The 14971-nt window shown below is 48.5% G+C and overlaps 1 non-coding gene across 1 annotated transcript; it reads left to right on the top strand.

Annotated features, from left to right (window-relative positions):
• Positions 1-9127: 9127 nt before the first annotated feature.
• LOC133442614 (5S ribosomal RNA) lies at positions 9128-9246 on the top strand. The gene has a single exon (XR_009782559.1). It is a non-coding gene; the product is annotated as a 5S ribosomal RNA (ribosomal RNA).
• Positions 9247-14971: the final 5725 nt, after the last annotated feature.

Consider the following 14971-nt stretch of genomic DNA (forward strand, 5'->3'; position numbering starts at 1 on the left):
TGTTATGGTGTTCCGCAGGGTTCAGTGCTAGGGCCAATCTTGTTCAGTTTATACATGCAGCCATTGGGAAGTATAATCCAGAATCACGGCATACACTTTCATTGTTATGCTGATGATACGCAGCTCTACTTGTCTATGAAGCCGGATGAAACAGAACCGTTAGTTAAACTTCAGGCATGTCTTAGGGACATCAAGGACTGGATGTCCAGAAATTTCTTGCTTCTAAATTCAGATAAAACAGAGGTTATCATTCTTGGTCCAGAGCATTTTAGGAAGGGATTAGATGGTGTTGCGATGGCTTCCAGTGCAACTGTGAGAAACCTTGGTGTTATTTTCGATCAGGATTTGTCGTTTAAACCATATGTCAATCAGGTTTGTAAAATAGCCTTTTTCCATCTCCGTAATATTGCAAAGATTAGGAAAATCCTCTCGCAGAGTGATGCAGAAAAACTAGTTCATGCGTTTGTATCTTCTAGACTAGATTACTGTAATGTGTTGTTAGCAGGATGTCCAAGTAATTTGCTGAATAGGCTCCAGCTGATCCAAAATGCAGCAGCACGAGTACTGACAGGAATCAACAGGAGAGACCACGTCTCTCCAGTGTTAGCGTCGCTCCATTGGTTACCCGTAAAATTCAGAATCCAATTTAAAATTTTATTACTTGCGTATAAAGCCCAAAACGGCTTAGCTCCGCATTATTTGCAAGACCTGATAGTGCCTTATGTTCCTGTCAGAGCTCTCCGTTCTCAGAGTGCAGGTTTACTCGTAGTTCCTAGAGTATCTAAATGTAGATTTGGAGGGCGGGCGTTCTGCTATCAGGCACCACTACTATGGAACCAACTTCCAATCTGGGTTAAGGGGGCTGACACCACCTCCACCTTTAAAACTAAACTTAAAACATTTCTGTTTAGTAAAGCCTATAGTTAGTGTTTAGTAAACCTCTAGCTGGTGTTGGTAAATCTCTAGGTAGTGTAAACTTTAGTGTGTCAGAGTCGCTCCTGTAGTTTCTTGTGCTGGCCCCCCCTTCTCCTCCCTTTTTTCTCTTTTGTCCATGTTGCAGCATCCTTTGCCGGACACCGGAACCTGCAGGTGGTCGTGGGTGGCTTGTAGCTTGCATTACGGAGCACAAGTCTTTCCCCGACCCTGCACCCCAACCTGGGACTTGCTGATTGGGCCGGAGCTTCGGGAGCTGCGTGCTGGCCTGCGGTCCCCACCCCTGGTCATCCCGTTGCTGGCCCCCCCTTCTCCTCCCTTTTCTCTCTTTTGTCCTGCAGGTGGTCGTGGGTGGCTGTAGCTTGCATTACGGAGCACAAGTCTTTTCCTGACCCTGCACCCCAACCTGGGACTTGCTGATTGGGCCGGAGCTTCGGGAGCTGCGTGCTGGCCTGCGGTCCCCACCCCCGGTCATCCCGTTGCTGCTTCCACCTGCCTGCTGTGCTGTTGCCGTCCCTGACCCACCAGTCTGGCCCTCGGCAGGAGGGTCCCCCCTGATGAGCCTGGTCCTGCTCAAGGTTTCTTCCCTCCTAAAGGGGAGTTTTTCCTTGCCACTGTTTGGCTTAAGGTTTTTCTCCCACCAGGGGAGTTTTTACCTGCCATTGTTTATGTAATAACTGCTCGGGGGTCATGTTCTGGGTCTCTGTAAAGCGTCTAGAGACAACTCTGTTGTATTAGACGCTATATAAATAAAATTGAATTGAATTGAATTGAAAAAGAGGAAAATAATTTGAAATGGAAAAATACCTGGTTAAGTTGTATACATCTTACTTCTAAAACCCTAAATATGTCAGATTGCATAGCTCGTTTGACTGCTCGTACCACTCTGTACATGGTTCCAGCTCCTCTTCTAATAGACACGGACTACGTTTACATGCAGTCAAAATTCGGGTTATTGCTAATATTCCTGTTATTGAAACATTGGGAATATTCCGTTTACATGGTAATTAATCATTCAGGATATCTGGATCAAACCAGCGACGCACGGAGAACGTCATGACGCAATTCCCGTCATTTCTGCTTCTTCTTCCTGTATCCAATTTCAAAACAAATGCTGCTTCACGCAACTTTTCTCTCACCTTCTTGTAAATCTTCTATCCCGGTACTTTCTAGCGTCTACAAATGCAGAAATGTTCATATCCTTCATTACATTTATGAAGTGATTAGTCTCCTCCTGGTCTTGGTTTCTCCGTGTTTATAAGAACTTCCTGGACTCAAAAGACCAGGATTCCTTGTGAACAGAGCATGAGCAGAAAACAAATTCATGTTCCGTTTGATGGGGATATTCCGTTTGGCGTTTACATGACCCAATATTCAGGTTTTAAAAGGAGTAACCCAGGGGTCATATTGGGGTTTTTAAAAACCCGAATATGTGCAAATTCGGGTTATTCAAAGGGGTTATTGGTGTTTACATGGCCGTGCAAATTCGGGTTATTGCCAATATTCGGGTTTTAAAAGGGTTATTGATGCATGGAAATGTAGTCACAGACAGACCAGCGTTTGACTGTCTGCTTAAACTCCACATAAACTCCTAACCCGACTAACTGCTTTGCACTGAGTGCTCTCTTCCCAGTGGCTCCTAATGTTTCCAAGCCACCCACCTTTTCTCCAGCAGAAGGCAACTACACGTGTCAGGTAAGCTCCGTATGCCCTCAACATGATGTTCAAGAACTGTTGACGTGACCAGTTGGTTTAATTCAGGGCCGTCGCAAGGGGTGTGTGAACCGTGCGACCGCCTCGCGCTATGGGCCGTGTTTTTTTTTGTTTGTTTTTTTGTTGGTTTTTTTTTCGTTTTTTTTCCCTTCTTTCTCTTATAAATATCAACAGTCATGTTCCATTACAGACCCAAGTGAGTATTAGTCTGTGCATATCAATAAATATATGTGCAATGATGCGCGTGTCTGTTGTTCCATACAACTGCGTCAGACCAAGTGCAGACACAAGCTGCTCTGATCCAGACGGTGGAGTTGGAACAAACTGTCACACAATGTCGAGAGAACGAAACCGATTCAGGAAATTTCCATCAGGGAATGAAAAAAGAAAAAAACTAAAGAAAATGGAAGAGTTTAATGCCTCTCTGAAAGGCTCGTTTGATAGATTTGTTACAAAAATCCCCGATCCGACCGGGTCTCAAGCAGCCGCGGGGCCCCGCGTCGAGGGAAGCCAAATGATGATGAGGCAGGGGAAGGTATCCAGTATTTTGCTAATTGGAGAGTTAAAATTGCGCTTATAGACACCCGATCCGACCTGAAAAACCCAAAAATTTCGCGCCCCCGGCCATTTCACACAGGGCCTCGCAAAACCCCAGACGGCTCTGGTCTAATTTTTCCACATTGCAAACAGCTAGAGCAGACCTTTTTTGGTATTGTGGAGGAAAGGTGCTCCACAACTTCCTTCCTTCAAGACGGGCGATTAGCTCTACCACTTACACTCGTTGGCCATTAATCTAATGCTAGTGCTGTGTAGCTATATTGTAAACGCAGAACACAGCCTTTTTTGACCTGACAAAAAACACACCCAACTTATTTTGATGCTATTGTCATACCAAGGGGAGTATCTGATTAATACAACTAGCCCACCTGGTGACAAATTGATTTGAATCAATATTTCTCTGGATCACTCCATATAAGGCTGAAGACAGGATAAATTATGTTCATTATAATCTCCTTCTCTGAATGTAAGAGCAGATTAAGGTGCTGATTGGCTTCAGTGTGACTGGCAGGAGGAAACAGTTTTCGACCGCACGCACGCATGTACGCACTGATTGACATGCAATACCAGGCTGAAGTATGTATGTAACTGGAAAACTGAACTACGTGAGTGTAAAATAAATCAATATTGTGCATCGCAAAGAAAGTTGAAATGGACATTCATTCATCATGCACCTGGCATATTTAAAGTAAAGCGCGTCAAAAAGGTTCTTCCGTCGAAATACACCTCAGTGGCCTAAAGCGTTGGCTTGGCTTCTACACTGAACAATTGACCTTTGGGAAATACAAGGTGTTTGTTGTTTCTGCAATGTCTCTTGCTGTCTTTGCTGCCTTGCTTATCTGCTGTGGAAGCTGCTGCATCCCCTGAATAAACAGAGTAATGACAGCAGCTTTGTCTAAGGGTCAGCAGCCACATCAACTGTCTCTTAGGTGCTGAAGGGATAAGAAACTGTGCCGCTGGACTCGAGGACGAACAAGGAGACGTGTACAGCGTGGGACCGTAGTATATCCTTTATGATTGGTTTCACACCTTTTAGGGAGTGAAAGGAGGGAGAGATATTAATCGTAATTCTTGGTTAAATTACCTGGTTTACATTTCTTTGATAATTTATTTTACTAATTTATTCTTGATTATATGTATTCATCAATCTTCACACTTTAAAAGGTGTGAAAGGAGGATATTGTTGGGAATATAAATATTTTAGCCTTTGCAGGAGTTGCAAAGAACTGAAACATAGACATTGGAGCGAAAGAAGACGAAGAGATCCGAGTGATTGGGACCAATCAAGGCTCCAACGAAGGGAGGGCTGAGTTTCAAAAAACAAAAAAAAAACTAAAAGCGCTGCACAGCAGGGTTAACCAAAACACGGGAGCAGGCCAACACACGGCCAACGTTCCGGGGGCCGTCCTAGGGACTGGGCAGCCCGGCGAGACAGTTCCGGGGGGACGCCCCCGAGGCCTAGGCCTTGGCAAAGATACTCTATACAGAAGATAGCGCATTACCGTTACTGCCAATGGTATTAAATGATATACACTTCCTGTCTCCTAAGTGGGCGTGGCCGCCCCTCTGACCTCACTTCCTGTCTCCTAAGTGGGCGTGGCCGCCCCTCTCCCCACATCGTTTTGGAACATACACACTAGATACAGTACAACTTTCTTCCAAAAAGACTTAAATAATAAAAATAACAGTATTATTAAGCAAAGAAGCACGTTTTATTTTAGTTTTAAACCCGATGGGAAAACGACTTTGGCAGTTCTGCAGTGACCGACGACTCTGAATCTCTGAATCAGCACCACCAGAGAGGAGAGCTATGTATTATTATTATTATATTATATTATTAGCTATGAGAGCCAAATCTCACGAGAGTGTGTTGCTCAGACAGAGACAGGTCTCAAACAAAGTAAATTTCCTCCTAATCTGTCGGTCTGAAAATTGCCATTTTGGTGTCAAAATGTTCAGAAGGTTTGTGGCTTTTGAAAAATGGGTCCCATATTTACTTAGGTTACTATGGGGCGAAGGAATTGGTAATAATCTGTGCTCACGTTCACTTTTCCCATAGGACTCAATAGACTCAGGACCTGCTGTTAGTCTCCTAAAGGGGCGGGGGAGTGGGGAAACCCACGTGACACAGATACAGGAAACAACCGGAGTGGGGGGGGGTTTATAAAACGTCTCTGGCCTGGGTCTTGGCGTGGGACCCGGACGACTTGGCGTGGGACCGAGACGGCTTGGCGTGGGACCTGGACGGTGCTGGCTGCGGGGGAACCCGGGTCCGGGGTGCTGGCTGAGGGGGAACCCGGGTGTGTGGCGCTGGCTGCGGGGGAACCCGGGTCCGGGGTGCTGGCTGCGGGGGAACCCGGGTCCGGGGTAATGGCTGCGGGGGAACCAGGGTCCGGGGTAATGGCTGCGGGGGAACCTGGGTCTGTGGCGCTGGCTGCGGGGGAACCCGGGTCCGTGGCGCTGGCTGCGGGGGAGCCCGAGTCCGAGGCGCTGGCTGCGGGGGAGCCCGGGTCCGGGGCGCTGGCTGCGGGGGAGCACGGGTCCGGGGCGCTGGCTGCGGGGGAGCACGGGTCCGGGGCGCTGGCTGCGGGGGAGCACGGGTCCGGGGCGCTGGCTGCGGGGGAGCCCGGGTCCGGGGCGCTGGCTGCGGGGGAGCCCGGGTCCGGGGCGCTGGCTGCGGGGGAGCCCGGGTCCGGGGCGCTGGCTGCGGGGGAGCCCGGGTCCGGGGCGCTGGCTGCAGGGGAGCCCGGGTCCGGGGCGCTGGCTGCGGGGGAACCCGGGTCCGGGGCGCTGGCTGCGGGGGGTCCGGGACCATCACCGGAGCAGGGGCTGATGCGTCCGGGACCACCGCCGACGATGCGCCCAAGACCACCGCCGGAACAGCGGCTAGCTGGGGCTGGCGTCGACGCCGTCGCTCCAGAGCCTGGATGCTCCGGGGCCCACCCCGAGCCAGGCGTGTTCCCCAGAAGGAGGACTTCTCCTCCAGCAACCTCCTGTTGTCCCAGAGGGAAATCCAGAGGGACACCCACTCCCTCGCTGGTTCCATATTTGGTCGGACCGTTCTGTCACGTCTGGGGGTAAGGTGTGGACCCTAACACACTTATTTTATCAGGAATTAATATATTTCATCCAGCAAAATGAAATTTTTGCTGATTTGACTGCCGTTTTTACCTGAACTGCTCACGTGAAACACGTATCTGATAGTTGAGGAACTGGATGTGCGTCACCGCGTAGCGTACCCTGCGCCGTGGGTTCTGCGTTGGTGTGACGCGGAATCATAAATCAGCCTAGGCGGATTTATGGTTCACGGGGAACAAGGGCTCGCTGGCGGTTGATGTTGATCCGCGGACCAAATTTGTTAAGGAGCATCAAACTCACTCTTATCTACACGGAAATAACTAAAATATAAAGAAGGCGTCCAAAAGTGTGATCTATTGTGAAATAGGAAACTGAAGATGTGTACGGCAGCCCGCCGCCCGAGCGACAGCCGACGCATCGGCTCCCGCTCGGGCGGCGGTTCCTCCGGCCTTCGGGCCCGTCTCTGCAGCGCAGCTCCCCGGGAGCAGCGTCTCCTTCTCGGTAGTCGCTCCGTCCGCTCCAGGCGCCCCACCACGGAGCCTACGCCGTCGGGCTCTGCGTCGATGTAACGCGGAACCATAAATCAGCCTTTACAATAATACTATGGGCGCATTGCGTCATTGGGCGTGCAGTACATTTAAAAAATAAAAAAAGACATTTATATCCGCCTAATAGTCCTAAAAATACGGTAAAAAGCATTAGGGGACTGGAGAAAAATGTACCCTGGAACTAAAGTGCAAAAACAATGATAGACGTTGGACTGTTAATTGCAGCGGGACAATATTTGCAGCATCGGACAGAAAGCTTTAAACATCCTTCTTCCCTTTGCCACTTCATATCTCTGCGAGAAGCTTTTCAGCTGTTGCTTCTCTAAAAACTAAGTACAGATCCCAGCTCAACATTAGCATGATTTGAGAGTGGCAGCTTCCAGCCTGAAACCTCGTTTTGAAAGGATGTTCAGTGCAAAACAGGCAACACTGCAGCCACTAGTAATGCAGGGAAAGTTCACTTGTTTATGTTTTTGCAAATTAAGTTATGATAGCACAACTGCACTTTTATTTTCTCTTTTTGAACTTTGTTATTTGTTGTTTTTGATTTTGATTCAGTATGAAATATGACTGATATACTTGGTGCTAGTAATTTCAATACATTTAAAATAATTTGAAGTAATTCGTCAAGATTTTTGTTAGGGCGACGGGGGCAAGTGGGGCTTGAAAATCCCCACTTGTTCAAAGTGGGGAATGACGAAAAAAGTTTGAGAACCACTGTATTAAACCAACATTTATCTTCCTAAATGAATTATTTCAGCCAGCGGTAATTCTCTACAGAGCTGCAGGTCAGGACGACGGTGTAGGTTGATCCGGTTATCACGTCTGTCCCCCCGGCCGTGAGCTGCTGCTGCTCTCGAGCCGGCGGCTCTTCTGATCCCCGAAACATTGGAGCAAATTTCTTAACAGGCGTTATTTGGATAAACTGAGCCCAGGTTGGGGATCTTAACGGTTACTTTTACGCCTGAAAAAATATTAAAACTTAATAAAGTGGCATATTAACAGCGCTACAGCGGAAATTAAAACAGCTTTTAGCTCTCGGGTTCCGCTGTCGTTTTGGTGCGAAATGCATTCTGGGATACTTGGCTGCTACTGCTGAACAGTCTACTGGAGCGGCTACTGAATTGATTGAGTGATTTCGGATACAGCCATATTTTAAGAAGTTCTTAAGTAGGAAAAATGAGAAATTCGTAAGAAATGACAGTTCTTAAGACGGGTTCTTAAGAAAACATTGAAGAATTGCACTTAAGAACTTTCTTATGAACTTCTTAATTTTAGATCATTTCTTAAGATCGTTCTTAAGAACATATTGTGAATCCGGCCCCTGGCCTGGATCAAACATGCACATACACACAGGTGATCAGGTGCAGGGGAATTAGGAGCTGGGAAGCTACACAGTTTTTCAGTTTTTTTTGGAACCAGCATGAGTTGGAAATGTCTTCAAATTCCCTCACATGGCATTTTTTGTTGTTAGATTGCCATTACAGTTATAATATTTTCATGGTCCTGTGGCAAAATAATGTCACTACTTCTGCTGTGCTTTTAAACAGCTGTGTGTGTCTGGTTTTCTGGTGTTTATAATAACAAGAAAATAAATACATCTTCACTCTAATGTGTGCTATTACCTGTGTTTCCTCTTCCACTATTCTTCGTGACGTCATCAAAGACGTCACATTCTTTGATGACGTTCCAAGGCTCCATGAAAGAGCATTTGAACGCTACGCGTCTGAAGCTGGAGCTGATTTGCTGCAAACGAGGATGAATGTGCACATGTTCCCAAACGTAGCAACAGCGCCCTCTGCTGGTTCATGGCGGTATGGTCGTAAGCGGCAGCTGCGGCTTCACAACTGTCTTCTATACGCACTTACCGAGTGTACTGTCACGTTTGTGTTTGTTTCATCATAACTGAACAACACAAACATCCGTATGCTGTCCTTTGACGACGAGTTACTCCTTAAAATAAATGGATGGCGCTCCTATAGTTTATTTCTTTAGTTCAGCCACTTATAGGCTCTGCAAAGCGATTTAGTCTTTTTCCTATTCACCCGTTCACAGCCTCTTATTTTAGACACTCACAATGTGACAACAACCCCCCGGTGAACATGTGGGAGTGAAGTGTCTCATAAACACCGACACACGGCAGCTGCAGAGTTTCAGCTCCGCTACAATCCACCAGCTCCACTTGTGAATGATCCACTGACTCTTGAACACACCGGTTTTACTCTCCGTCTCAGACATCGGGGATGTGGTTGAGAGAAGTGAACACTTTATAAGAGCTATTTCAGGGTTCAGCCTTCGCTTACGGCCATACCAGCCTGAATACGCCCGATCTCGTCTGATCTCGGAAGCTAAGCAGGGTCGGGCCGGGTTAGTACTTGGATGGGAGACCGCCTGGGAATACCCGGTGCTGTAAGCTTTTTCAACCAGCAGAGAGTGCTCTTGCTCCCCATACTCACACATTTTTATACCTGCTTTGTTTGTTTGTTTGTTTGTTTATTGGATGGATCCAATAAAAAAAGTGAATTTCCCCATTAAGGTAGAAATAAAGGACAGTTTAATCTAATCTAAGAAAGAGGTGAGAGTGGGTGGAGGGCGTAAAGTCAAACAGATTCAGGTTGACAGATATGTGACATGAGGAGGAAATGTAATAATCTCCAGTAAACCAAAAGAGGCCAACAGTTCAATCAAGCTGATGCAGGATGAACAAGCCACACCATAAACTTGATCACAAATACCAGCATGCGTATTAGATTCCTGATGTGGGGAGATGAGGGAGAAGCTGCCGTCCGTCCAGTCTGACTCTGTACGTACGTGGTTTATCAAGACAACACATCCCTCACGCTCTGATGTTTGAGCTCCTGGACCTCCTTCTGTACGCATCCTTGTTCTCCCTCTGCCTCCTTGTCATCTTCTTCTGTAGCGTGTTTGTCTCTGTGTCCATCCACAAAGACTCTCTCCATCCTCTTCCAGAGCTCCTTCACGTAACTAGGGCTCATTGTTATGGAAAGACTGATCCTACTGGAAGAAGAGAAGATACGCAGGAATGAATGTACTCTGTAATGCAGTCAGTCATGGATTTGATGTTGTATCATGAAGCTGGTTCCAATCTAACACAGTCTCACAGTCTAGCGACTAAAGAAAAGTTTCACCTTCATGCTCCACTGCTTTCTTACTTGCAGTTGTTGTTGTAGGCAATTTAGAGTTGTGCTGTGTGTGTGTGTATGTCAGGGTTTGACACTTCCCCCCAGTGTTTGTAACTTTCAGTTCTGTCTTGCCCCGCCTGTGTCCCATCTGCCCTGATTGTGTCTGCACCTGTGTCTCGTTATCCCTTCAGTATATCTTGTCTTGTCATTCCTTGGTTCCCTGTCGGTCCGTACTGTGTCTTCCTCCATGTCTCCTCGTACCTTTTTCTTGATCCTGGTTTTTTGTTCATCCTGCTTTGCAGCGCCTTGTTTTGCCTTTTTGGAATAAATCCCTTTTGTTTTTGAGAACTCCTGCCTCCAGCCTCCCTCTGTCTCCTGCACTTGGGTCCTAAGAAAAACCGTACCATGACAGAACGGACCGACCATATGGACCCAGCGGGAGACTACCTCACTTTTATGGAGTTTTTGCGCCAGGAGGAGTATTGGAACCCCTTTTGGGGAACACGCCTGGCTCTGGGTGGGCCCAGGAGCCTGCAGGCCCAGGGGAAGCGACGGCGTCAGCGCCAGCCCCAGCCCCAGCCCCAGCCTGTTCCGGTGGGTGCCCTTGACGCACCTCTTCCTGTTCCCGGGGTGGTCCTGGACGCATCCCAGCCTGTTTCCCCCTTCTGGGGAACACGCCTGGCTCGAGGCGGGCCCAGGGGTTCTCAGCCCCAGGGGAAGCGACGGCGCCAGCCCCAGCCTGTTCCTGCTCCAGCGGTGGTCCTGGACGCATCGCCCCCTGTTCCTGCTCCAGCGGTGGTCCTGGACGCATCGCCCCCTGTTCCTGCTCCGGCGGTGGTCCTGGACGCATCGCCCCCTGTTCTGGCTCCAGCGGTGGTTCTGGACGCCTCAGCTCCTGCTGGAGTTCCTCCTCCGGTGATGGTTCCGGACCCCCCCCAGCCAGCTCCGAGGACCCGTGTCCCCCCTCAGCCAGCTCCGAGGACCCGTGCCCCCCCCCAGCCAGCTCCGAGGACCCGTGCCCCCCCTCAGCCAGCTCCGAGGACCCGTGCCCCCCCTCAGCCAGCTCCGAGGACCCGTGCCCCCCCTCAGCCAGCTCCGAGGACCCGTGCTCCCCCCCAGCCCGCCCTGGATGTGGACTGTGGGGACATCTGGGATCTGTCCCTTGAGGGGGGGCCAGCGCCCCGGACCCGGGTACCCCCGCAGCCGGCACCTCGGACCCGGGTACCCCCGCAGCTGGCGCCTCGGACCCGGGTTCCAACTCGGGCAGCTCCGGGGATCCTCTGCCCCCCGACGCCGGCTCCCCGCATCCTGTCTGCTCCTGTTCCGGCTCCCCGCATCCTGTCTGCTCCTGTTCCGGCTCCCCGCATCCTGTCTGCTCCTGTTCCGGCTCCCCGCATGCTGTCTGCTCCTGTTCCGGCTCCCCGCATGCTGTCTGCTCCTGTTCCGGCTCCCCGCATCCTGTCAGCCCCTGTTCCGGCTCCCCGCATCCTGTCAGCCCCGACTCCGGATCCTGAGGCGGTCCCGCAGCCCTCTGTTCCTGAGGCGGTCCCGCAGCCCTCTGTTCCTGAGGCGGTCCCGCAGCCCTCTGTTCCTGAGGCGGTCCCGCAGCCCTCTGTTCCTGAGGCGGTCCCGCAGCCCTCTGTTCCTGAGGCGGTCCCGCAGCCCTCTGTTCCTGAGGCGGTCCCGCAGCCCTCTGTTCCTGAGGCGGTCCCGCAGCCCTCTGTTCCTGAGGCGGTCCCGCAGCCCTCTGTTCCTGAGGCGGTCCCGCAGCCCTCTGTTCCTGAGGCGGTCCCGCAGTCCTCTGTTCCTGAGGCGGTCCCAGAGCCCCGTCAGGTTCCCGAGCCCCGTCAGGTTCCCGAGCCCCGTCAGGTTCCCGAGTCCCGTCCAGTCTCAGAGCCCCGCCAGGAATCCCTGTCACGCCCCCCGCCAAGACCCAGGCCTAGGCCTCGGGGACGCCCCCCCGAGCTCTCTCGCTGGTCTGCTCGGTCCCGAGGGCGGCCCCCGGAGCTTTGGCCGTGTGTGGCCTGGGCCCTCCTCCAGGCCCCCTCCGCCCACCCTGGGTTAGGACTCTGGGGACATCTGGGATCTGTCCCTTGAGGGGGGGGTACTGTCAGGGTTTGACACTTCCCCCCAGTGTTTGTAACTTTCAGTTCTGTCTTGCCCCGCCTGTGTCCCATCTGCCCTGATTGTGTCTGCACCTGTGTCTCGTTATCCCTTCAGTATATCTTGGCTTGTCATTCCTTGGTTCCCTGTCGGTCCGTACTGTGTCTTCCTCCATGTCTCCTCGTACCTTTTTCTTGATCCTGGTTTTTTGTTCATCCTGCTTTGCAGCGCCTTGTTTTGCCTTTTTGGAATAAATCCCTTTTGTTTTTGAGAACTCCTGCCTCCAGCCTCCCTCTGTCTCCTGCACTTGGGTCCTAAACAACCTAACCATGACAGTGTATGTGTGCGTGTGGGTGGAGGTTGTCATTGCATCACCTGCGCACCAGTGGGCATAGGAGGTAATTGTCAATCAGAGGTTAGGTAAGGGAGACACAGGTGATCAGGTGCAGGGGAATTAGGAGCTGGGAAGCCACATAGTTCTTCAACTGTGCATGGAGTGTGTGTGTCCGCATGGTTTGTTCTGTAGCCAGTAGCCTAATGTGTCTGATAATACACAAGCTTGTTGTTTAACCTCTCATTCAGCACCCGGGTATTGTAGGTGGTGTTTTTTGAAGCTTTGCACATGTAAAATAAAGTGTTGAACGCAGCTCCCTGTCGGACCACTTTTTTTGGAACCAGCATGAGTTGGAAATGTCTTCAAATTCCCTCACATGGCATTTTTTGTTGTTAGATTGCCATTACAGTTATAATATTTTCATGGTCCTGTGGCAAAATAATGTCACTACTTCTGCTGTGCTTTTAAACAGCTGTGTGTGTCTGGTTTTCTGGTGTTTATAATAACAAGAAAAGAAATACATCTTCGCTCTAATGTGTGCTATTAGGGTTAGGGTTAGGGTTAGGGTTAGCAGCCAACGACAGTCCAGTCAGTGATCCAGTCAGATTTCTCAGTTTCAAGCTTCCTCCTTCAGACTGGGATACAATGAAGACGGCAGACATCTGAGAGCACAAGGGCAGATCTTGTAACAGAGTCAGACAGTATGCATCATCTTTTACACTCAGAATTACATGCAGCTCAACAAGCAGTATGTTAGTTATTGCATATTGAGCTGGCAGTGTGAACACAGCTATAGATACCAACGCATGTGTTAAATCAATATCACTGAAAGCAATTGGAACTCAATCGTACAAGAAGAAAAGCTGGCGTTTGGTTTTTTTGGTCATGACAAAACTTTAAATACAGTGTCATCCACGACAACTTCTGTGTGCTAAAATGTAACGATTAGATAGCAAGATTATGTGTTATTGGATTGGTATTAGAGTCTTAAAATCAGTGGGAATAACTCATAAGAATGCTTGGTAAAATGTTTCATCCTGAGCTGGAAGACATCTTCACATCAACTCAATGCATAATGTGTTGTTTTTGATAATACACGAGCTTGTTTTTTAACCTCTCATTCAGCACCCGGGTATTGTAGGTGTTGTTTTTTGAAGCTTTGCACATGTAAAATAAAGTGTTGAACGCAGCTCCCTGTCGGGCCACTTTTTTTGGAACCAGCACGAGTTGGAAATGTCTTCAAATTCCCTCACATTGCATTTTTTGTTGTTAGATTGCCATTACAGTTATAATATTTTCATGGTCCTGTGGCAAAATAATTCCACTACTTCTGCTGTGCTTTTAAACAGCTGTGTGTGTCTGGTTTTCTGGTGTTGTTTATAATAACAAGAAAAGCAGTGGCGATTTTGGTCTGTAAATTTTGGTGGGGCCACGCTGGAAAATCTTATGCAATCAGTATCAAGTGAGAGAAGGGACCACAGCACCTTTGACCACAAAATTGCAGCTGAATAATGCCATCATCACACAAACAGTGCCAATCTAACGACATATATCTTAATCTTAAACTGTAAACCATAATCAGTAATATTAAAATAATAAAAGGCTTGCAATATTTCAGTTGATTTGTAATGAATCCAGAATGTATGACATTTTTGTTTTTTTAATTGCATTACAGAAAATTAAGAACTTTATCACAATATTCTAATTTTCTGAGACAGTCCTGTAATTTACTTGCAAGAAACTCATTTGAGAGAGGTGGATAACATGAGGCTTAAAACGAGCTGGGTTGGGAATATTTACTCTTCCTCTTTCTCTAGTAAATCAAGGGGGGTAGCTATTCTTTTGCACAGGGATATTCCTTTTGTTCATACGAACAATCACTGACCCTGCTGGCAGGTTTATAATTGTTATTGGGTGCATTTTTGATGTGAAGGTATCTCTTGCAAATGTGTATGCTCCTAATTGGGACGACGAGTCCTTCTTTAGACAGGTTTTTTCAAGGATACCGGATCTGTCTGTATATGAATTGATCCTGGGGGGGGACTTTAATTGTTGGATAAATCCTTCCTTGGATCGCTCCTCCCGCACCTCAATCCAAATCAGCCCCAGTGATTGAAGCCTTTATGAGAGAGTTTAATGTGGTTGATCCTTGGCGTTTCCTCAATCCAGGTAAAAGAGCGTATTCATTTTTCTCACATGTTCACTCTACTTACACGTGTATTGACTTTTTTTTAGTGACCAATAGACTCACTTCTATTTCTGAGTGTAAGTATGATGCAATAGTTGTATCAGACCATGCGTCCGTTCCCATGAATATTTATTTTCAGAAGTTCAATAATATGAGACCACCATGGCGTTTAGATACACACTTACTATTGGATAGTAATTTTGTTAATTTTCTCAGCAAGCGGATAGATTTCTTTTTCCAAATGAATAAAACTCCAGAGGTAACAGCCTCTGTGCTATGGGAGACAATAAAAGTGTTTATTAGAGGGGAGACTATCTCCTATAAAACTTATCAGAAAAAATCTATGAAAGAGAAATTAGCCAAGATATCTCAG

The sequence above is a fragment of the Cololabis saira genome, chromosome 4 (genome assembly GCF_033807715.1).
Source record: "Cololabis saira isolate AMF1-May2022 chromosome 4, fColSai1.1, whole genome shotgun sequence".
Lineage (NCBI taxonomy): Eukaryota > Metazoa > Chordata > Actinopteri > Beloniformes > Belonidae > Cololabis > Cololabis saira.